Genomic DNA, 15,477 nt, shown 5'->3' on the forward strand with positions numbered 1-15,477 from the left:
CCAAGCTCTAAAGATGGCATCTATGCCCCACAGTCCAATACTGTATAACACATAATTTATTTCTTGTACAACAAAAGGCAATGTTTGAATGTGCCATCCATAACCATTTCAGGAGAGCAATGGAAACAGCTCCACATGTTAGAAAAAAAATCCAGCACGTTTTGCTCATTTGGCCAAAGACTTATTTTTTAGTTGTGTAGAATTTGGTGCAAAATTCACTTCTGCAAATATTAATTGGACTTTTTCATCAAATTAAGAAAGAGCTACATGTAGGAAAGCACACAACTAGAATCCTGGGTTCAAAATCCATACAGACATGGACATATAGAATATATGCTGATTACAGCTTGTATTTTTGTGTGTGTAGGTTGTCACATACATGTGCATGGGAGGCAGCGAAAGGGCTTGAGTAAGGGTAATTCTGAATCAGACCAGGATGTGGCAGAGTGCACTGAGTCTTTTTCTCCCTTTCCTGCAGACCATTCACGGGAGATTCCACCTGGCCCTCTTGACGTCACTTCCGGGACCGAGCCTATGGAAGAAGACCTTGCTGGCTCCGGCCCCTGTGACGTCATGTCCGGACTCAAGCCTATGGCTGAAGACCCTTGTGAGCCTGACCCCTTTGATCTCACTTCCTGTCTTCCCCTTTAAAAGCCTCCACCTTTTTCTTATTCCCTCAGTTCTGTTTTGGACTCGGTTTTGTGCACATCACTGCTGTTTACATTTTCGCAACTTTGCAGCCAGGATGCCAAATTACACGGGTGGCTGCCCCAAACCTTGCTAAGACTCAGAGTGGAGTTTGTAACAAGGTATAATTGTGCAAGAAAAGTCCCTGCAATTGACTGGCATCCCGACATGGCTTTGTTCCTGGATTATTTCTAATGCTGCTGGAATAGGCTCTGACCTCAAACAAACCTTAATTCGATTAAGTGGATTTCATAATATTATGTTATATAATGTTTTGTAATATTATCAACCTAAAAAAAGTGGCCCAGTTTCCCCCAAGGCGTAAGCCCGGGTAGGCACAGTATTTACAAGTTAAGAATTTTCTTGTAACAATGGAAAATCTTCATAGTATGTCTAAAAGTACTTTGCATTCTATAAAAATTTCCTTAGAGATTTCCTTTTGTTAGTATACTAAAACATGCAACGCTTCATGTGGTATTCAGTGTACAGAGCAGTAGTCGCAATGCTCTCGTAGATCTCAACTGTTTTATATTGCTTCTTCACTTTCTTTGTAAGCCATTATGTGTTGTACTTTTTCTTTTTTTTTACCCATATTGTCTATATTTCTGTTGACAGCTCTATAAACACTAAAGTTATACAATTTATGGATGTTCGTGGAATTCAGACCTTGACCCTCAGCAGTTGAGCTGTAATTACAATATATTTCAACATGATTGCACCACTTTCGATCTGAAATACTGAAAAGCATCATGTTGTCATTCCTTTGATATACTGTTAAAGTAAAATCGAAAAAAAATGTATTTGTATAGCACATACTGTTTTATTGTGGCAGAATGTAAATATGGGCAAGCATTGATACATAATTTTAGAAAAATTTACTATAAAACAAATTAAAAAAGTGAGTAGGTAGATGCGTTACATAACAATGCATTGTTGACTGAAGTTGAAAATCATCTTGAGGTTTTTCTCCACAGTGGGCAATAATCTGGTCATGGTTTATTTTTCTTTTGACAAGCTGTAGAAGAATGACATCCTATCTTTACACCTCTCTACACAAGGAAATATAAGAATTTTGAAAAACGAAAGGAGCTTATTCAGTCTGTTGAGCTAGTTAGTACAGCTCACAGCTAAGCTGTTTCAAGATCTCATTCAGATGCTGTACTTTTTAAAAATGGTCAGTGTCTCCACATAAACATTCTTACTCAAATGAATCAGAAAATAGGATTCAAATATTAAAAAAACAACTTTATATTTGTATATATAAATGATAAAGTTATTAAAAGTTTCTGGGTGATACATGTACAGGGTGTTTGTGCTATATGACATTTTATATTTGAACTAGCTTTTCTATTAATTATTATTAAGCCCTTGTGAATTTTTGCTGTGAAATTAAGTGTAAGATTTTTTTAAGTGTAAAAAGTAATTTTGCTGAAAATAGGAATTTGCAGAACAGTAATAATAGCTCAGCAATTATGTTCAAATGTGTAAGAGTGCTTAGAATACTCCACAATCAAAAAATACAAGTCAATCACTGAGAGATAAATCAGGGCTGAGCATGGGGTTGCCACATTTGACAGGCACTTTACAGCACAATTACACAGTTCAAATCCCACCCAAATGCTATAAAACCTAGAACAATATTAATTAGTTCATCTAAAGCCACCAAAATGCCAACCAAATACCCTCCACCATCCTTAAATGACAATCACCCATAAAGATCACTCCTCTAATGGGCAAATTGGTACTTAATTTGCATGAGTAGGTCGGGCAAGGTAGTTAAATTTCAAAAGCAAATGGCCGAGGTCTGCCAGAGACTGCAACCTACACAGCTACCATTTAAATACGCATAGATATATTATACAGTGGTGCTTGAAAGTTTGTGAGCCCTTTAGAATTTTTTATATTTCTGCATAAATAGGACCTAAAACATCATCAGATTTTCACTCAAGTCCTAAAAGTAGATAAAGAGAAACCAGTTAAACAAATGAGACAAAAATATACTTGGTCATTTATTTATTGAGGAAAATGATCGAATATTACATATTTGTGACTGGCAAAAGTATGTGAACCTCTAGGATTAGCAGTTAGTTTGAAGGTGAAATTAGAGTCAGGTGTTTTCAACCAATGGGAAGACAATCAGGTGTGAGTGGGCACCCTGTATTATTTAAAGAACAGGGATCTATCAAAGTCTGCTCTTCACAACACATGTTTGTGGGTGTATCATGGCACAAACAAAGGAGATTTCTGAGGACCTCAGAAAGAGTTGTTGATGCTAATCAGGCTGGAAAAGGTTACAAAACCATCTCTAAAGAGTTTGGACTCCACCAATCCACAGTCAGACAGATTGTGTACAAATGGAGGAAATTCAAGACCATTGTTACCCTCCCCAGGAGTGATCGACCAACAAAGATCACTCCAAGAGCAAATCGTGTAATAGTCGGCAAGGTTGCAAGGAGAAAGCCACTGCTCTCCAAAAAAAACATTGCTGTTCGTCTGCAGTTTGCTAAAGATCACATGGACAAACCAGAAGGCTATTGGAAGAATGTTTTGTGGACGGATTAGACCAAAATAGAACTTTTTGGTTTAAATGAAAGCGTTATGTTTGGAGAGAGGAAAATACTGCATTCCAGCATAAGAACCTTTTCCCATCTGTAAAACATGCAGTGGTAGTATCATGGTTTGGGCCTGTTTTGCTGCATCTTGGCCAGGACGGCTTGCCTTCATTGATGGAACAATGAATTCTGAATTATATCAGAGAATTCTAAAGGAAAATGTCAGGACGTCTGTCCATGTACTGAATCTCAAGAGAAGGTGGGTCATGCAGCAAGACAATGACTCTAAGCACACAAGTCGTTCTACCAAAGAATAGTTAAAGAAGAATAAAGTTAATGTTTTGGAATGGCCAAGTCAAAGTCCTGAACTTAATCCAATCGAAATGTTGTGGAAGGACCTGAAGCAAGCAGTTAATGTGAGGAAACCCACCAACATGCCAGAGTTGAAGCTGTTCTTTACAGAGGAATGGGCTAAAATTCCTCCAAGCCGGTGTGCAGGAATGATCAAAAGTTACCGGCAACGTTAAGTTGCAGTTATTGCTGCAAAGGGGGGGTCACACCAGATACTGAAAGCAAAGGTTCACATACTTTTGCCACTCACAAATATGTAATATTCGATCACTTTCCTTAATTAATAAATGATCAAGTATAATATTTTTGTCTCATTTGTTTAACTGGTTTCTCTTTATCTACTTTTAGGACTTGAGTGAAAATCTGATGATGTTTTAGGTCATATTTATGCAGAAATATAGAAAATTCTAAAGGGTTCACAAACTGCAATCATATCAATCTGTACTTTTCTCCTTTCTTTTCCAGTTCTTCCATGGTGGTGTTCTGTGCCACCACCACTCCCTGATCAAAGTCCTGTGCAGCCATCTGTGATGTTTGAAAGAAAGCAGTTACCCCAAATTGCCACATGACCTACTCGGTTGAATCTTTTAAGATGAAGCCTAAATACAAAATAAATAAATACTTCAGAACATTTATGCTAAGCAGAATGTATAGTGGCTCGGACATTTGGCCTTGAACTACTACGGATTTTGTTTTTTTATCCAGCTTAACTTGAGTTTTTATTTTTTCTTTCTTTCCACCCTGGCCACCTGACCTTATCATGGAATTCACATTTAGAGACTTAAAAACCAATTCTATAATAAAGGACAATACTCTTAATTAAATATCTATCTTATGTATGTGTGCATTATTTATTTTTTGTATACTACTTATTTATCATTATTATTTATATTTGTATACTATTTATTATTATTATTATTTATTATTATTCTTCTTATCTAATTTTGACAATAGTAACTATTTCTTTGACATCTTTTAAAGCACTTTGTGCTACATCCTTTGTATGAAAATGTGCAATAGACATAAACACTAAATTGATTTTCTCAATGAAATATGAAAATTTAAAGACGATAGCCCATTTTGCTATATCTGTTGTTTTTTTGTGTGCAAAGAAAAAAATGTTAAAGGGAAAATAAGGTAGAGGTTATAACATTTCAGTTGTATAGCCTTCATCAGGTGCGTCTCTCACCTTCTTTCCTTTTCAGCATTAAAATAACATTTTATTTTTTTTCCCTTAAGTGGAATGTCTCACACACTTAAAGCCAAGCAACACAATTACAAATGTCACGGCCAAATACAATACAAATAAAATACATTTTGTTCAAACAGAAAGCATACTTTTAAAACTACACTGCCAATGTTAAATTATAGTGTACATGCAAATGTAGCATTCAGGCAGTGTGATGTAGTAGTTGAGGCTTTGGACTTCAAACCCTGAGGTTCTAATCCTGCTATTGACAGTGTGTGACCATGAGCAAGTCACTTGATCAGCCTGTGCTCCAATTAGAAAACCAAAAAAAAATTTAACCAATTCTATCACAAATGTTGTAAGTTACCTTGGATAAAGACATCAGCCAAATAAGTAACTGTAAATAAAAACAGATTACTTACAAAACTATGCTACAGTCTTTAACCTTTGTATTGTCTTAAAGAACAGAAGCACTGAATTGCTTTAGATCGGGATTATCTTGCCATCCATCTATTCATCCATTTTCAGTTTGTTTTCTGGGTCCAGGTCACAGGGGCAGCAGTCAAAGAAAAGATGACCAGACATCCCTTTTCTCTCCCAACTCCTCCAATTCCTTCAGGGAATACAGAGGCGTTCCAAGACCAATCGAGAGATATAATCTCTCCAGAGTGTCCTGGGTCTACCCTGAGGCCTCCTCTTGTTTTGAACATGCTCAGAAGACCCCCCTGGGAAGATATCCAGAAGACATCCTAATTAGACACCTGAACCACTTCAACTGGCTCCTTTGATGCAGCAGCTCTACTTTGTGCTCCTCTAAGATATCAACACCATCGACAAAGGTAATGGAGGATTCCTCTGTGAATTGTAGCTTGGGTGGCAGCTGAAGGAAGGTGCCTTGACGATACACTCCCTGGCTACAGAAACTGATTGTCTTCCCATACCTTTCAATACATTTTTTTTATTTTTTGGAAATATTTCTATATATTATTCACATATTTAAAAAAAAAATGGACAGACAGTAGTAGAGTTTCTGCAAAAATACTTTCCATAATGCAGTTATTCCACCTCTGTAATCCTGTTTTGCATACACATTTGTGCTTTTCTTTTTTAGACAGGGTTTTTTATCAAGTGTAGTTGGCTGAGGTGACTGGTTGAATGAACTGTAACAACCTTGTGAAAGTAACAGGGGGTAAACTTTTAAACGAAGGAGGTTGTGTGATATTTCACTGTCATAGGTTGTAAAGAAAAAGAGCCAGTTTCAGACTAAAGGGTGCATGAAATGCAAATAGACATTTTTGACTTCATAAAATCATGTACATTTATTAGTTTACATTATAATTTAGACCATGTTATAAAACACAAATACAAGGCAAAATCTTTGTCAAGGCCAGGCAAGGTCAATCTTAGAATATTACATAGTTAATCAAAATCAGAAATTAGCATAGAAACTAAACAAACGCTAGGCCTACTTGTGATAAAACTGCCACTAACAATTTTTATTTGTTGTTTATCCAACAGAGGGATAACTTGGACCAGGGCCACCATCATATTTATACCGTCACTTCTTGGTAGTGTAACTAATGCAACAGTCTGAGACACGTGACCAAATCCCATAAATAAAAGAACAAGACTAAAAATAAAAGCATAAATAATGTGTATTATAACTGACTATATTGGAAATAACTCCAAGCTTTTGTAGAAATAGATGAGGTGGATTTCACATCATGCTTGAACAGACTGACAGAAATTCAATTTCATATGCATAAATATATAGAAGAATAAGACATAAGATAAGAAAGATTATAAATAAACAAAGTACTGTTCCTTCCGAACAGTTTCAACAAAGCAAACTATTGACCTGCTGCTGGCATCTCGCAAATATGTAGTATTATTTCAGCTGATAATAACAACTTTGAGAGAGGTTGTCTCAGTACCATAAATAACTGTAAAGTTACATTTCTATTTGCAGAAATAGCTGTGGTGTTTTTAGTGTGATGCACTAACAGACTGACAGGCACAAATCTCAATTTTATACAAATAGGTTAGTCATTATTGTACACAGTGCACCTATAAATCAAGAAGTGCTTAGGAGTCATGCACTTGTTCTTAAAAAATGCTAGTAAAAACTGCAGCCTTCAAACAATTGTGACCCTTGGAAAATCAGCTCCACACAAAAATGCAATCAAAGACAAAGCGGAATGGGCAACCGTTTTCAATGATTGCAATGCACATAAGAAACCCAGAAGAAATCTTTTGCAATTACTATAACATATTTAATAAAGTGAATATTTTTTTTTCTTTTTGTGGCTATACTTATATTTGCTTCCAGAGACCAGAAGACATAAAACTACTAGCACCTAAACATAGGCTGATCCTGGGAGTGATGGGCTTTAACAGGTTTATAAAATGCTGCAGTATTAAACAACATACAGTAGTCAGTAAAGCACAACACCAAAATAAACACAAGGTAATACAAATAGCTATTCTTTTATAGTTGAATGTCAGTTTTTGCCTTCAAATAAGATTTCTTTTCTACATTCAAATTATAATCGAATAGTAACATTAGTTCTGATGGCCTCACCTGACTCAGTGGTTTGTTTCAGATTGCCACAACTCTTTGTGAGAAGAACTACTTCCTAGTGTCATGCACATAACCACTCTCTCTTAAGCCAGCTCAGTTTAAATTTGGCTTATGCCAAGAGTTGGTCTGGGTCAACAGAACTTGGACTTTGTAAGCTCTATAGGACCATGAACCCAGTAGAGTACATTTTGTGTTTTCTCTCAACATTCTTTTGTCAACAGGAATTTATTTTAACAAGAGTTTGATTACATATTGACCAATGACACTGTGAAGTTTTGACACGGCCAGGATGCCTAAAAGGACTGGAAGGTGGCTTGAATAGCTTCCGGGCCACAAGGGGGCAACCACCCTGTAGCAGGAGAGGACCACGGGAAAAGAGAGCAAAGGTTATAACTCGTTGGGACCCATGGCCACCTCCAGAGGGCACTTTAAACCTCGTGGGGCCTGGAAATAGTTACTTCCGCCATACTCGGCAAAATGGCGGACGCCCGGAGTGCTTCCGGTGCAATAGGCAGCACTTCCGCCACACCAGAAAGTGCTGCCGGAAGTTCATCACCAGCCACCTGGAGCACATCTGGGCGGGAAATAAAAGGCGGCGCCTCCAAACAGTCAGCGGGCTTGAGTCGGGAGTGGGAGCTGGACGAAGCTCCCAGGAAAAGAATAGAGGTGGCTAAAGACTGACGAAGAGAAGGTTTATTGGGGAGATTTAATTGCTGAATGCATTGTGTGGTGTTCGGGACTTTATTCCTGTATTTGGAGGTGACAAATAAACGTGTGACTTTTATAAAGATGTGGTTTCCGACTGGTGGTGTCCGGGAAAGTCTCACACTAGATATATGCTTCTATAGGTAAACGTATGGTTTAATAGGTATGATCATTCACCTGCCTTCACGAGAACAAAAATAAAGGGAAAACTGGCTGGTCTGTAGTCTTAAACACGTGTCTGTCAGCTTCTCCTGTGACTCCACTGCTACTGACTTGGAAAACTGTTGACTCACTCACAGCCAGAATCTGCCCCTCCATTCCCCCTTTAAGAGGGGACACAGCATTATGGGAGGATTGAAGAATGCACTCAATAAACCATATATATAGATATAACAACAAATCATGTGTGAACATGGAGAATGATATAATCACTGCTGGTTGTGCCCTTACTTGTCTATTTCCTTCCATTTTTCATCAGATGCAGTATGTAGTGGGCTCCAATTCATGTTTTATTTTGGTGTCATTCATTTTTGATTCTTTTATGTATGTTCTTGTTACTTTGGTTGATTATTTTAATTTATTATTTGTTTTTGATTGTATCTATGTGGGCAAGCTGCCTGGGTTATGCTCCATGTGTTTTGTGGATGGCCCCCCAAGATGTGGAGCCACCAGCCAATCACTGCCAGGAACTGCCTTACGACCTATAAATCTGGAGATCTCTCCCACACTTCCTGGTGGTTCCTTTTGAAAATGCTTGGGAGTTTTGGTGAGTTCTGTGTTTTTTTCTTTACCTTGTGCTTTTTGTGGTCTACTGAATTTCTTTGGCCTTTTGATCTGCATTTTGCCTATTCTTGGTAGTTAACTTTGTGACATGTTTGCTTGGATTACCTTGCATTTTAAGTAAACTCTTTATGTCTTATGTGTTCTACGGAGCTTCACTAGGTGCCAGAGCATTATGTGAAAAATAAACCTTTTCATTTTTATAAAGATTTTGTGGTTTCCCTTTTATCAAGCAGGGGTTTAGCGGTATATCCCCCAACTTTTAGGAAGTACTTTTTGGGAATTACGTGCCTTGTTCGTAACACTGTTCACATTTATGTTACAATGTTTGTGGTTTAGTCATAACTCTTTTTTATTTTCTTAATACAATGCACTGCTTTACTGACATTAGGCAACATTAGAGCACATGCAGCATCAAATTTTAATCATAATTGAGATTTTTTTCCACAGTAGCATTATAGGTACAAAATATCAAAACGTTTAGCTTTATATGTTACTTCATTTTACTACATTTTTACATTTTAGAAAAAATAGGTGAGGGTTGTTAACTGAAGAAAAACAGCTTTATAACCTTGTTTCAAAGATTTCTAATAATATAGGAACTCTTTAGCTCACAAGGCAACATGCATGCAGTGCCACATAGAATAGTGATTATGAACTAAATTTAAAATCTGCCACCAAAGTGATATACATGTCCAACATAACCATAGAGATAAATAAATAACATCACTTTACTGCATATCCAGCTCTGAGGCATACTGGAGCACTTTTAACTATTTGGTTGTGCTTATCATCTATTGGTCTTCTGTCTTTTGGTTTGAGCATACAAGTGGATTATCTAGTTTTGTGATGTTCCAAAAGGATTAGCAAGACCAAGCGTTTCCACTATAGTGGCCAGCCTTAAATGCTGCTAATTTAAAGGAGGTGATTGTTCACTCCATGGAGCTTGTTTAATGTGATGAACACACTAAGAGTTTAAAATTAAAGCAAATTAAGCTTGATCACAGGCAAATGGGGAGAGATAATATTTGAAATATGGCTGAATTTTAAAACTATAACATAAGGCTTAGTATCAAAATATTGCATACATGGTGAAGAAAAAAAATAAATGTAGGATACTGATCTGAGCATTTAACATACCGTAATTTCATTGGTATAAAGTTACTATGCTGCTTATATTGTATTTTATTATGTATTTGTTTATCCTAATTACAAAATAAGTATAAGCCCAGTGCAGTATAATTGCCTAATGAGGTCTAGACAGTACCTAGCACTTTTTCTTGTTAATTATCTATTTTCTTTGTGTGTTAGTCTGTAACATACAGTACATTAAGCTAAACTATCAAAGTTTTCAAGAAAGCTTCTGTCAGTCATTAAATGTACATCACCAACTATTAGATTATCTAGGACCAGAATCTGGGGGTGACCTAGAAGGTGGCAAAATTGACAATGAAGGAGAGTCAGAGCAGAAAAACAAGCAGAAACATAGAGACCTACATTTATATGATTCATTGGTGAGAAAGTAATTGATCGATCCAATATCAGCAATTAAGGCTGAGATGAATTATATGACAGTGCAATCACCATGAAAGTAAAGGGAGCTCATTTAAGGGAAAATGTCAGGAACCTTTTTTATTTGACCTTACTGTGGCAATACCACTGAAGATGCTCTATAGGCCAAGCCACTCTAGAAACTAAATATTGACAGTCATTTAAATGTTTGTATATTTCGGCATGCATAGATAGATAGATAGATAGATAGATAGATAGATAGATAGATAGATAGATAGATAGATAGATAGATAGATAGATAGATAGATAGATAGACATGAAAGACACTATAGATAGATAGATAGATAGATAGATAGATAGATAGATAGATAGATAGATAGATAGATAGATAGATAGATAGATAGATAGATCGATCTCAAGAGAAACTTTTAGAAAATAGAGTCCCAGAAGTGTTGAAAGTTCAAATTTTCTTACTTGACAGTTTCTCATTCATATGTCAAATAGTGCAGTGACTCTTAATGAAAAGAATACATTTGTCATTAGTTCAGAATGTATCTTAAGACAATGACACACACATATATTACAGTTTAGCTGTTATTGTTCACAATAATTTATCTTTTTAAATGCACATTGCAAAACATTTTAAAACTTGATTTTTCCCCAACTTAAAAATAATAAAAAATTAAGATAGTTTCTAAATATAAAAACTACTAATGAATGGATTTGTGCATTTATATCTAGCAGAATTGATTACTGCAGTGTAAGAATAAGTACTAGAAGTAGGAAATATGGCCATATAATTCTTGTTCTTAAGTCTTTACGCTGGTTTCCACTTACTGTATGTTTTGGGCTGATTTCAGAATTCTTCTTCTAACATAATTAACGTCATGATAAAAATATTTTTCAATTGTGTAGATTAAATTTTTTGCAGCATGCCCATTTGGTCTCAGTTTTTAACTCCAGGCTGAAAACTCACTACTTTAGTCTGGCATACTCTGGTTAGAATTACCGATTAAGTGTGCTTTCTTTTAGTTATTTGAGCAAAAATACTGTATAAGTAACACAATAATTATGAATCATTAGTAATCCTCCTCCATCCTATTTCTCTTCTCGGTATTCTGCTGTGAACCTGGATTCCACTGCTCTACTGCCAAGCTGTTCTCCTACCCATGGAATAAACACCAGAGATGCTGGGAGCCATGGAATCTAAGACTGTGCTACTAGGCTGCCTAGCACAATCTTATACTGTATAACACTGTAGAATGTCCAGTAGGGCAGGCGGCCAGTCGGCTTATGTTTTTCACACTGTGTCAGTCTGGGTATCTGACATTGTCTATGACTTTTTAGTAACTGACCACAAACCCAGGCAAGGCTTATTTGGTCCAGTATTGCTACTGACTGGAGTTTTTGTTTTTCTCTCCTGTAATGTCAACTGGACATATCTCAATGATAACCACTACAATAACTACAGTAAATCCATTAATGGATATACAGTGTATTGTTAGGATCTATTTTATAAGTTTGTTATTAAAATTATTGTCATGTAAAATTCATACTTGCATGTGCTAATCAACATGCAACACATTACCATTCTCCGCCATCATACTTAACTTACATAGCAACTTCAGTCTTCTTTACTTGAAATAACAAAAACTTCTGTCTTTCTCACCTGAAAAATCTCAAAACTTATTTGTCCACCATGGACCACTACACATAAACTTGATATTCATATTTTTACTGTCTTTAATGTAATCTTTATTTTAATATTTGTACATTGTATACTTTGTAAAATGTGTAATTTGTATTTTACTTATAAATGTCTTGTAGTACTTTAAGCCTGTATTCAGTGAAAAGGGCTATACATAAATAATGTGAATTGAATTAAATATATCTGCCAGATGCTTGCACAGAACCTTAATATTCTGTATTTTACTGCTTCAGTTGTTTCATCTGTTCAGACAAGTGGGAGGCTTTAGGAGGAGTGAAGTTCAAAATGCTAAGGACACTGCCTGGGACATTCCATCAGAGGCTTTCCTTTATTTCTCATAACAAAGTCCAAGCATCTGCATTTATGACTTCATCTGTCCTTGCTCATAGTAAAGTCAGGCACTTGATTTTATATTTTAGTCCTTATTTCTTTTTTACTAGTCATATGCACAAGATGTCATGGTATATGGTAGATAAGTCTTTCACATACCCTTATCTCCCTGTAACACTTCTTTAATCTGACAGTAAGTGGGCTAACTCTATTTGTCTGCACACCCCTTAGAGTTTGGCAAATGAAGTTACTCACCGAAAATATCCTAAAATTACCTCCAAGATTTATTTTATCCAAAGAAGATCAATGCAGAGCAGAAAGAAAAACAAGCAGCACAGCACCGTTCTCTCCCCTCTGAGCACATACAATATATATAATCCTACGGTGGATCTTATCTCCTTGGGTTTGTTTTTGGAAATACATCAAAATTATGTTTCTTAGAGAGTTGCTTATCTTGAAACCATCAGCCTCTAACATCATGAATCTGGAAATGTGTCAAAAGATAGGGAAAAACACCTCCATTAATTAAAAAAAAAACTCCCTCTGTCAGTTACAAAAATGTCCAGAACAAAATCCTTTTATTTAAATTTTTAAAGTAAATCATCTTTTGGATTGTTCCTTATGATTATGAAATAAGGCCCCTTTTTTCATGCAGTGCATGAGATGGAATAGACGAGTCCTAAAAAGATGGCTATACATATGGGATTTTGTTAGTGTCTTTAGCTTCTGCTTAAAAATCTGGATAGCATAAAAATTTATAAAATGAATAAAGGTCAACAACTATAAACTAGAAATCATATGTTTAACTGGAGCACAGACTTGGTAAGTTTTAGCCATAGACCCTTATATTATGTAAACGAACATAACACATAACATATGGAATATAAGAAATATGAAAGGATATAATGAAATGGTGTGGTTAGTTTACTTATCCTCGTCAGTCTATTTTCTGACCTTTTAGCTGCCATGCAAAGGGCCCTAATAAAGTGTAGAGTGCACTCAAACACTGACCCAGACCACACAAGATTTAGATGCTCCTTCCAGACATTTGTAAAAGCCATCCGGAACCATGTTTGAATTGAGTAAGTTAGTCAGTTTCAGATTTCTATTCTGTCATTACATTGCAATAGACACTAGCTAGGCTATACAGTACTAATATAAAACTTATGTATGCTTATTGTGCTTTTTGACAACAGGGGGACAAAAAATGGCATTACAGAGAACACCAGATGGGCTAGCAATAGTAAGCAAAATCACTGCTTAAATGTGATAAGTCTTGCTTCCTATTTGACTATGCAGATGGAAGGATCAGAATATGGAAACAGTTGCTAAAACCTCAGGAGGCAGGAGCTTGACTCATGAAATCAGGCATTGTAGTTTCAGGTCGTTCATCAAAGTGAGAGCCTTTACTTTGGATATGGTAGATACCTTGATACAACCAAATTTTGTCACAGCACATTAGAAACAACATAGTTTCTTTCTGGATATATCCCTTAATGGCTACTATTTCTCCTGTTTGTTACAGCTGCTTCCAGCATTATAATGCACTATGTTAGAGGCCTATGAGCACTTAGGTATTGTCGAAGAAAATGAAGATTTTACTCCTGACCTGGTGTACCTGCTGAATCGGCAGAACCCTAAAGTAACCAATCAACAGCAATTGTGAGATATGGGCCAGGGTTATTTCAGTACACTTGTGACATTTCTTATAATCTATAAACTGATATCTTCATGGGTGTGTTGTACTTATCAGCTAAGTATTGGTCAGCTATGCTATACAATCCTAATTCATGTGCACACACAACAGAAGTCGTCCATCCATTTTTACAACACATTTGTTCTGGCCTAAAGTTTGTGTGGGAGCCAGTAGACTCTATTTAGAACAACAAATGATTTTATGGCTCATTGGGGGTATCCCTTTAGCCAGGGGCTGTGCCATTTTGCACATTGAATTGCGTCATTTTGTGGAGCATGACACAACATGACTGACATCAGTTAAGTAAATGCCAGGGTCATGTGAGTGTTTAGTATTGCTTTGCAACTGACTAATTACAAACCTAGACTTGGTGTGTTTGTTCAAACTAATCTGAAGATAAAGGGGAATACTTGCAGACAGGGTGCCATGCCTTGAAGGCAGGGTTTAAAAGCTGCCTAGAAATTGCTGCAATAGACCCTTGTATTGGTCTAAGGCACAAATAGCAGAGCTTATCTCCCTGTGAGAAACAATGTTGAAACTCCGTGAAACTGCTTATTAAGCATGAAGCAGATGTCTTTATCACTGGCAGACGCCACCAGAGAGAGTGTGCTCACAAAGTAAAAGTGGCCTCTGGGACTGCTCCAACAATAGCTCAAATCACTTTAATAATATATAAGCTTGTTTTATTGTCACCGAGCACCATCCCACAATAAATTGTGCACTTTCTTCTTAATTGAAGAATTCTACTATGCATACAGAAACTGCAATATATGGTTTCTGAGTTAATTTCAACCAGGTATTGCATTCCTCACAAAGGTCTAATTTGAGAATTGTTCTTTCAAAACCAAAGTACAGGCAGTATCTGTCAGATTTAATATTAGAGAGCATGAAAGATGGATCTGCCAAAAAATCAATATAATTTTTCCCTGATGACATAATATTAATAACCGTGGGTTGTGGGAAATCATTGCTCTGAAAGAAATTTCAAATCAGTCAAAGCTTCTGTTCAAGCATTGTTTAACCTGAGATAACCTATTAATTTATCTTTTAAGCTGGGCTATGACAGAACCGCATTTCAGTGATGTAAATGACAGATCTGTAATAACAACTCTACAGCCTCATTGCTTTAAATTTGAAAGGTGCAGATAACCAAGTCGTGATTTGGGTATCTGAGTCTCAATGTGAATGCTGTACATTTAGATGCAGACTGCAATATTTAATACTGTTGTTGCTCGACACTAGACTCTGGCTCATTTTTTGTTTAGCCAGTTTGAGATAAATAAAGTTATATTAAAAAGGATGTCCCATCCACTTTGAAGCCCAGTCAATGTTCACTCAGTTTTTCATCCATCCACCCACTATATCCTAACTACAGGGTCATGGGGG

General features: G+C 36.3%; 1 protein-coding gene across 1 annotated transcript in view; it reads right to left on the minus strand.

Annotated features, from left to right (window-relative positions):
- si:ch211-245j22.3 (uncharacterized protein LOC563798 homolog) overlaps positions 1–15,477 on the minus strand; it is a 61,901-nt gene that overhangs the window by 41,229 nt on the left and 5,195 nt on the right. The gene's annotated exons all lie outside the window — the stretch shown is intronic.

The sequence above is a fragment of the Polypterus senegalus genome, chromosome 8, assembly GCF_016835505.1.
Source record: "Polypterus senegalus isolate Bchr_013 chromosome 8, ASM1683550v1, whole genome shotgun sequence".
Classification (NCBI taxonomy): domain Eukaryota; kingdom Metazoa; phylum Chordata; class Cladistia; order Polypteriformes; family Polypteridae; genus Polypterus; species Polypterus senegalus.